Below are 10276 nucleotides of genomic sequence, written 5' to 3' on the forward strand. Positions count from 1 at the left end.
AAAGAGAGAGGGAGCAAGGGGGTTACAGTCTCTAAGGTGTCATTCCTTCCCCTTCTCCCTGCTTGCCATTTCTCATTACAATACTGCATTGTTTACTTTCTACAGATGTGGGCTGAAAATTGTGAAACAAAGAGAAGCAATTTGGACTAACTAGATATTGCTGAGAGAGCACAACAAGGTCACAGTAAGGCCTGATGAATGGTGGCCCACTTTCAAGCAGAACTAAGACTGCCTTCTGTAGCAGAGGACCTTATGCTTCTGGTAATGGTAGAGATAGGTCAAGTGAATGACTATAGTAAAGTGCAGCATCTACAACTTCAGAGAAGTGTGTAATCTTGATATCAGTACAATCATAAAGAAAGATAATGATGAGGCTAGACACTTCTGGGTAAGTGAGGCTAATTATGTAATATTACTGTTTATCAAATGCAATGAACTACACACACAAAGGGTTAATCCACCTAATATTTTGGAAAACATATATTTGAACACCTTTTGGAAAGAATGTTCAATCATGTTTTTAATACGTAAAATCAACAAGTCAAATGGGTGTAATGTCTTTTATCATGAATTTATGGTTACCCTGTGGAGTTGTCTTCCAAACAGAGCAATGCTTGCATTCATTGTCTCTCATTCATAACCATTGTGTGCTTTCTTGAGGTCTAACAAATGTGCTGAATGTGCCTCCTTCTCCATAAAATATTTGCAATGCTGATTTTTTGAAATGCTTGCCTTATGAAATTCATTTACAACCATGTTTGCATAAACAGCAAGTGGATTTGGGCTTGCCTGCATTTTGCTGGTACATTGATACATGGAGAAATGCTTTAAGTCATTAAATTACTAGACAGAATATACATTAAATATATGTACGCTCACCAAAATAGTACATGCAGCAGTAGCTCCTAGTGTCTTTGCTTTGTTTTGAGACAAAGGAGGCAAAGCAGAATACACTGACACAGACTTTCAAAGTAAAACAGGAAACACAAACACAGAGGCAATGATGACAAGGAAGACCGAGAACTGTAGCTGTGTCCCAATTCAGGGTCTGCACGCTTGAAGTACGCATATCAAGTGCGGTTACGTCCCCGCCACGCGACGACGGCTGTCCCAATTCGAAGTGTACTTCAAATGCATACTCCAAATGTGCCGTCGATTTCCCCAAATATCAAGCGTGGTCTGGTGCACGCTTCGTGGTCCCATATATCCCACAATTCATAGCGCGGCGGTGGGTGTGGATAATTTTGCCGCAAAATAAGGCAGAAGGGAGCGACAGAAAAGGGTTTTTTTTTTCAAAACTTTATTGAACTTATAAAGCGAACAGTCAGTCATTCCAGTTTAGTTTGTACAGTAGACATACAAGGCAAATAAGAGTAACAATATACAGTACAATGAAATAAGAAGGATAAATGAATAAAGGGTAGAAAAAGAAAAAAAAGGGGGGGTGGGATGTGACAGACTTCATAACAACTTTGTACTTGAGGTACACAACTCATACCTTAAACATTTCTGAATGAACTCCAATCAATGATAAACCTTTTTTATTGGAAGTTAATTTAAGAGAGTTTAAGTAATATTCAATTTCAATCAAAACCAAATTAAATGATGGGGCTGAGTTTTGAAATTTACATTTATATATATGGAATTTCCCTAATAAGATGGAGCGGCCGAAGAGTGAACTGTCAAAAGTACTGAATATGACGTCACTTATTTATGTGCGAATGTTTAATAATTAAAGTCAGTCATATATCCACAAACACAACAAGCTGAAAGTCAGTGATATATGTATATGTGTGTGTATATATATATATATATATCATAATAATCTGACAATACTATAATATTGGCCATATTATATTTACATTGCCACAGTGAGTTGACTTTAGTCTCATGAACAACATTAACTAATTGTTATTTACTAACTAATCTTAAATGACTGTTCAGCACAGAAATGAAGCCCAACTATCATGTTTTACACTCCTGTGGTCTCAGCCTCAGATACTCAACTAATCAAAGTGATGTCATGACAAAAATGAATGACCAACAAAACATTTTCCTCCTTCATTTCTGTCAAACAATGCTGTATGTAACGTGTCTCGCGGTTAGTATCATGGTTGCTAGGCAACCTGAACAGCGCAACGAAGCGTATACCGTCCCATTTCACAAGCGTCTCACTTCCGCACTTCTCGTACTTATAGTACGCACCGTACGTAGTATGCGTAGTGCGCGTACTTCAAGCGTGCAGACCCTGAATTGGGACACAGCCATAGAGACCTGAAACGTGGGACAGGAAGGCACAGAGTAGGCATAACATGGAACACAGGGGGGCACATAAACAAAACCTAAAGACTAGAAATCAAGAAATACTAGAGAACATAAGGAGCTACAAAACAGAAACCAAAACACTAGCAGTGATAAACCACGATGAAATCAAAGATTTATAATAACACAAAAACTGGGCCTAAGAGAATAATAATAAGAACAAGTACACCTTGGAAAGTTGGAAAATTATATTAAAGTAGATCATTATAAACAATGCAGTTTAATAAAATAAACACAATATCTCGGAAAAATGGAAAGCACGAAGGCAAAAAATATGCTAAACATAAATTTAAATGAAATAGAAAATACAACAATGTCAAAATCTGAATAAGTGAAAAGCTCAATATTCTAAATTATTGTATAATAAGAGCTCTAATCTAAAAGGACTACACGTATTAAGATTTTTTGCATCTATCCTTGAAGTAGTGGAGCAGAAAAATGATGCTAGCAAAACTCTTCACTTACATGTCCAGTAAGTAGTGCAGATAAGTTATATCTTAAACTGCACATGGATAAGTGGTATATAGAGCAATATTTTTAACCACACACAAATTTTTTAAAAAGTATCTTTGTATTGAATGCCTTTATCTTTTAGTTTGTCTACAAATGTACAACATATCAAACACAATAAATATTTTTATGAAACTAGAAACTACATTTTGTTTTCATTTTGAAAATTACTGAATATTTGTTTCAGCACTACTATCATGTACCTAAAAAATAAATGTACACCTAGTGATATTACCGGGAAACTTGCTGAGCACATTCTTTGTTAAACAAACTCTTATTTGTAAGATTGCACATGGCAAATCAGTGATATAGGCAGGAAAACAAATCCAAAGTTTTGCGTTGAATACAGCAGTATCCCCTTGATTCCCCCCTCAGGTGTGTTTTTTCTGAGAGATGAATGTTTGTACCTCTACTTGCACTTCCCCTTGGAAAAATTCATCAGAAGTGCTAGCTGCTTTCACTTTATAACCTCTTCCTATACGTATCAAGCCTTCTGTATCTTTCTCTCTCCCTTCCTCTCTAATGGCTTAAGTTTTCCCTGGGGGGAACTATAGCCAGGGATGATACTTCTCTAGATGGATTTAGAGTTGCTGAAGGTCTTTCTTGTCATGGGAACAATATAAAAATTATAAAGCATGTATTTTTTTATTTTTTCATAGTGATTTCTTGATGCATTTTATTTTGTCAAAGCCAGATGAATCCTCTTCGCTTGGATAAAGCCCTGGTTAAGCTTTGAGTCATATTCACAAGCTGTCTCTCCTAGTTATAGTATTCTTTACTACCTCTACTATATTACCGCTAGCCTTGTGTGAATATTCAGATGAGAATCTCAACAAGTCCCTTGAGGGTAATTTTCTTTTCTTTTTTCCCCTTTTGATCCTAGAGGTGCAAATCTTTGCTTTATCGATAACTAACTGATTATAGATTGCCTTTCTTGTTTGTTTTATTCCTCCTGATATGTGCTACACTCTGGGTGCACTAGTCAGACACTAAACATATTAACATAACAGGTGGTACCCTTAGACAATATTCTGTTTGCAAATATTATTTGACAAAAGCATACTCTCAGGAACAGCTATGTGGAATTAAGTGCTTTATGAAATTTAATATAGGAACCATCAGGGCAATAAAGGAGTGACAGATATTTGTAACAATGATCCATCGCACCAATGATCCACATCTGCTATTTATTTTTTGCTCTTTTTTTTTTGTTAATTTCTGGAATTTTTGACAAAAAAATGTGCGGCATTACTTACACGTTAATAACCTTTTTGCCAGCAGTATCATTATTATCATGGCAGCAGCACTGCCATGGACATCTCTGCTGATATACAGTATCATAAGAAATGAGATGTCAGACTCTAAACATGATACTAAATCCAATAATGAGCACAGGTTGCTGTGACAGTATAAGTGGCATGCATTTTAACAACATTTTCTTTCGTCTGTTAACTGAGAATTGTCCAAGGAAAAATTCCAAGGTAAACCTTCAAACTTGACATCGGACTGGAATGACTGAATTCAATTTTTAAACATAGCAGTCAGTTTTTTTTGCCAAAAAATGTCAGATATATTTCATCTACATGTCTTCAGTATTGCTGGCACAAACTTCCTTTGGCCCTATGAGTGAGAAAAAATAATGATAATAATAGTTTTAAAAAACACTAAATAAATAAATAAATAATTGGTGAATTCTGACAAAAATGTCCATGTCTCGAGAACATAATCACACAGCACCACCTCAAGTCTTATATAATCAGGGACTAAAAATAGTGCAGCAGATGGAAATGATATAAAAAAATAAACTTTGGAGTACTCCATTTGCAGCAACACAAAATGCTGTAGGTGTTTTTCAGCATGAATCATTTGCCTGAAGAAAAAGCACAGAAAGCTGTCGAACCAGTTCTACAGCACACTCCAACACACAGTTCTCCATGGCTTTACGCAGTACTGTTACTTAACATTTTGTCAACGGGGGAATCTTTTACAATTATTTTTTTAAATTCTATTACATATAGAAACCGGATTTTGTTGATTTGCACATCTCCATCAAAACTATTGCAGTTTGTTAGCAAAAGCACTGAACCTTGTCAAGTTAAATTACTCAATGACTAACACCATAAGACAATATACAACTTATTTATCGTCAGAAAATTATTAATAATATAAATATTATTATATGAAAAACAGATTATACTTATTCTGTAAAGTTTGGTTAGTTTGCAACCAAACCAAGCGGTACTTGAGATAAAATCTTTAGTTAACTAAAGATTTTATCTCAAGTACCGCACACATGCTGTATCTCAGAAATCAGATTTCAGAAATACTTTATTAATCCTGAAGGAAATTATAGGTTACAGCAGGCAGCACGCTAAGGGGGCTAATCTGTGCCCCCTTACTCCTTTGATTGTACGGGATTAGCACAAATATCAAAACATTAACACATTAAAGAATCCCTTCTGTATTAACATTGACAAGGACAATTCTGTGTTTTTGCCTGGGATTACCTGTCTTTTTAGTGCCTAGTAGTTTGGTATTAAAAGCACTTATTCAAACATAAACAGGAAATGATAATATGAAGTCAGTAACAAACGGACAGATGGACAGAGGTACCACAACACCTCTTACAACAAGTATCTGCAGGTACGTTGTTCAGTTATCAATGAAAACCCTTAATACTAGCATTACTGTCCCATGACTGATTAAATTATGCCTGTTCTGATCTTCTTTAAATTTGTCTGCCATTACTATTACTTAATCTGTTTAGAAATAGAAAAAAAATAACTAAAATAAACTGTAATCTTTGATATTAATTTCAATGCTTGGTACTACAGCGAGTCTTGTTTCCCGCTGAAAAGATCCAGGACGGGTCATCAGTGGGAAAATGACAAATCTAGGCATTGTTAATCAATATAAAAGACAGAGGAGCTCTGAGGCAAAGAATACTGGAAGTAGCACAGTTTGGAGGCAAATTATCCCCTATGCCACCCCTGGGCACAGCTAAACCTGTTTCTCCATAACAGAAAGGTAGACTCCTAACCTTACCCACACAGCCTTAATCTTCCAAATGCTGCTTGGGTATTTGAATTTCTACACATCAATCTCAGGGCCCCGTCCTGCCTTGATTAATGGCCCCCATCTATCATGGCACCATGTGGCGTGCAGGCCTTGCCCCGCCAGACAGCTTTGCTTTAGAATAATGGGTGCACTCCATCCCGGTCCCCGCCATGCAATGATTGTGCATCTTTGTGATCTATCTGTCAAGCCCCTCTGTCAAAAGGGACAAGAGGGGACAGTGCAGGGGTAAGCAATCAGGATGAGGGAGGCATTGCAGCATGCCATTTATGTACAGTATGTAACAGAATGCCTTTTATTGTGGCTAGCTGGGCTGACTGATAAACAGAAATATTTTCTCATAGACAACACTGTCTCTCTCATTCTGTCACACATGGGAGCATGAAGCCTTGGAGACATTCTGTCTGCCATCAATAATGTTGGCAGGGAAAGCAAAAGCAATGATGGTGACTGCAGGTTCTATTCATGTATGGTTGCTTTCTTGCTTCCCTAATATTCCTAACAAAATTAAATATTTGCTCAATTGTATATGTGCCAAAACAAGCTGCAATATGAGAATGGAGGGCGGCTTAATGTTTTCTTTCCAACAAAGGAGAAACACACTGCATGGACATCATCACAGAAATTTGAAAATACTCATTTTTATCAATATTCTGAAAATAATTAGCTGCAATTAACTCTATCTCTTACAAAGAAGATGAATGCCACGTTATCCAGCCTTTTATGTGGACACACCAGTATTGTGTGAGTCAAGAGCTATTCATGCTTTTAAACAAGCCATTCATCATTGTCATCTGAATATTCTTAATTCTTCATGGTGCTTTTGTATGTCTTGTTACTGGCAGGCAGGCGAACAAAAACTCTCAGTCCTTATGGAGAGCACACAAATCAGGCAGGAACGTGTGTTCGTAATTAAGAACTCATTCACAACAACAACTCTCATCATATTATATGGTAAAGGGACGGTCTTGACCACATTTACACATTGAGTCTCAACAGTGAATCTTGGTTATTTGATGTTCTTTGGCATGTTTTTGAAATACCACAGTCTTATGTGTGAACATTGTGGTATTGCCTGTTGCTTACATTTTGACTGGCTGCCATGTTGTCCACAAGCATGAGCTGTTAAAATGCCTTCCACTTCTCTCATTACATTGCAGCCTCATCACTTTGGTCCTCACAGAAGATTATATGACAAATCAGGAAGGATGGCTAAAAAAGAATAGTTACTAATTAGGACAGTCTTAGTTAAAGTAGAATTACATTTAAATTTCAATCTCCTGTTCACTTCTAATGAAAACCTATTTTCCAAACCATTCCAATTTGTTCTGATTTTGTTAGCTGTGAGAGTAAATAACAATTTTCCAAAACAAAATAGAATAGGCATTGAAGATTAAAAATATACTGGTTTGTTTAACTAATTTAACTAATTTGCCATTACCTATCTAAATGCACAGCAATTCAAAATACAAAAGAGAATGTGTTTAAGAATTAAAGAAAAGAAGCTGCATTAAATGACAATTCATGTGCGCTGTTTTACAAGTGACAGGGACAAAACTGTTTTACTAAGTGCTCTCAGAGTGATGCAAAATCTTCATGAGCCTTTAGTTTTGTTTCACCTTCTGAATTTCTTTAGCTTTCTACAAGAGCAGAAACAGCATCGTGATACGGCTTTAAGCGCAATAACTGTATGCATGAAAAAGCGATTTTCATTCCTATGAAGCCGTGTGCTGTATAATGAAAAATATGTTGCAGCCATTCCTCATTTTTAAATTACTTTCCTTGGAAGAAAGTTGAAAATATAGTATAAAAGGTGTACAGTGTGTAGAATTCTAACAAACTGAATCTCGATATTTGGTATTTCTCCTTCTATTGTTCAACACCGCCTGAACTCACTTAGACAACCTTTTCTGAAATTTGTCTAAGTCTTTGGGAATAGTTCTTCAGGCTTCCTAAAGGACATTTAAAACTTCTTCTCTGGTTGTTGGTTACATTTTGTTCTCTTCTCTGGCAAGACAACTCCACACTGTCTTGCCATGACTGACAGGGTTCTATTTAGTGTTTTGGTGTTGGCTCTTTCTGCAGTATTGTATCCTGTCCTGCTCCACAATACGTTTTAGCACTGTGGTGTTTTGTGTAGATTATCTGTGTAGTCAGTTTAATTAAAAACCTTCAGATAAAGAATTTCATAGTCCTTTAGCCAGAGCGCACTCTGTTGAAATCACCTGCTTATTCACAGTATTCATTCATTTGTCTTTACATATATGTGAGCTTAGCTTAGCTTGTAGCCGAGTCATGGTTTTTTCACTTGTCCCTCCTGCAGTTTCCTGATTCGTGTCAGATGTTTAGCTACTCTTAAGCCTCTTTTAGTATACTTGTAAGAAATATAGCCTGTTTTGTAGGAGGCTAGGCTTACTGAACTAGAAATCTATCTCCACATCCTGGAAAATCCTTTGCTGGCCAGGCCCCTGTAGTCAGCGTGGGCGAAGGTAGTTTAGCCACCATTAACTCTCCCCAGCAGATTGTCCTGAGCGGCCCGGAAAGCAGGTAGGGAGCTTGATGGTGAAAAGTTGGTGTAGCCCTAAATAGAAGCCCGCGGTACACCTCCAACCCATTTACGTGTCAAATAGTTTTTTGCTACTCGACGACACACCCACCTAGAAGCAAGCTCTGGTTATTAGCAACTCTTTTTTGAGATGTGAAGCTAGAGACACCATAGTGAATTATCTTACGGGGGCCAGTGTGCAACACTGAAGGAACCCTGAAATTGCAGGCTAAAGATAAACAAATTCCTCCACTGCCAGAGATTTCTACAAGCTAAAAGGGAGTTTTTCCTTCCCACTGTCACCAAGTGCTTGTCAAAGGAGGATCATTTGTTGGGTATTACTTTGTAATACTTATAGGGTCTTTACCTTACAATATAAAGCACACTGAGGCGACTGTTGTTATGATTCGACACTATATGAATACAATTTAATTGAAGTATGGTATTACTGCATTGTGTGTATTTGGGATAATTGTAATGCTGAAAAAATGAAGACATTACCACATAGCATTGCATGGTAGATCTTTTCTGTAAATTTTCTGTGTTCATAATTCCATCAGTTTTAGATGGAATTATGAAGATCCCCAACATCACTTGCTTAAATGCAGCCCCACAACTTCCTCCATGTACACTGATGACAATTTCAAATTTTAATTCATTATTCTATAGTATTTTCTTCTTATTATAGTATATTATATAGTACTTGTTCCCATTGATTTTCAGTCCAGTTCTTGTGCAATTTGACATACCTTAGCCTATTTTTCCAGTTTGTCTTTCTTAAGAATGGCTTCTTGACAGCCAGCCTTCCACTGAGACCATTTCTTATGAGGCTTCAGTGAACAGTAACTGGATTAGCTGAAGGGCTAGATGCATCTCTCAGGTCCTGTGTCAACCCTTTACTGGATTCTTCTTCCTATTTCTTAAAGACATGTGTTACGAACTTGTATGTCCGTGTGTTTGTTTGTGCAGGTGCTGTGTTTTTGTCTATGTTAATTTAGCTGTGCCAGGTCCCTGTTCCGATTGGTGCGTGGACTTACTGCCCCGGCGTGATTGGATCCAGCTGGAGGACCCGCCCAATAAAAGGAGGCTGGAGTGCTACAGCGGGAGAGGTCCTCGCATTTCTCCTCATCACCCAGCAGTAGTCCTGTGGTAGCCGCTGGCTGCAGTATACGTGCGAAAATTGTGGAAGTGGAGTGGGTAGGGGTGAGCTGCCGTTTATTTTGATCACCCGTTTTCTCCTGTTTTTGAGTTGGTTAAGGAGGTCAGACTCTGTCTTTATTTTGACTTTATTTTGGTGAGGTCAGGGGTGCGGGATTTGTGTAGGTTTGTTTTGTTTATTGTTTTGGCCTTGGCTCACCCTGAAGTGTTGACACTCCCGTTTTGGTTCTCTTTATTCACCTTGTAAATAAATCACTTCACATCTAACGGATTTGTTGCGTGTGACTGCTTGGGTCTTGGGGGGGGGGGAGCGAGTGCCTCGCTCATGTTATGGCCTGGCCCTAGACGGGTCGTAACACATGGCTTTAGGTTACTGTTTATCTGCTGTTAGTTTTGTTCATTTTTCTCAAACTGCACACCACAATGACATGTGTCAACTTTTCAGGTAAAAGCTGCAGTATTTACTGATACAATTTTAAATTATTTTTTACGAAGTTTTCTGTCATCTATAGACACAACACTGGTTCATCCCTTGAGTGAGGTGCCATTTTTATTCTTACATAATTCATAGGTCAGTGTTACGTGGTTCCAAAAATGATCAGGTAGAGTGACTGGGCGAAAAGTGATTGAAAAAGCAACTACTATTCAAAGAAAATGCTAGAGAAC

The sequence above is a fragment of the Aulonocara stuartgranti genome (assembly GCF_965226115.1).
Source record: "Aulonocara stuartgranti genome assembly, chromosome: 7".
NCBI lineage: Eukaryota > Metazoa > Chordata > Actinopteri > Cichliformes > Cichlidae > Aulonocara > Aulonocara stuartgranti.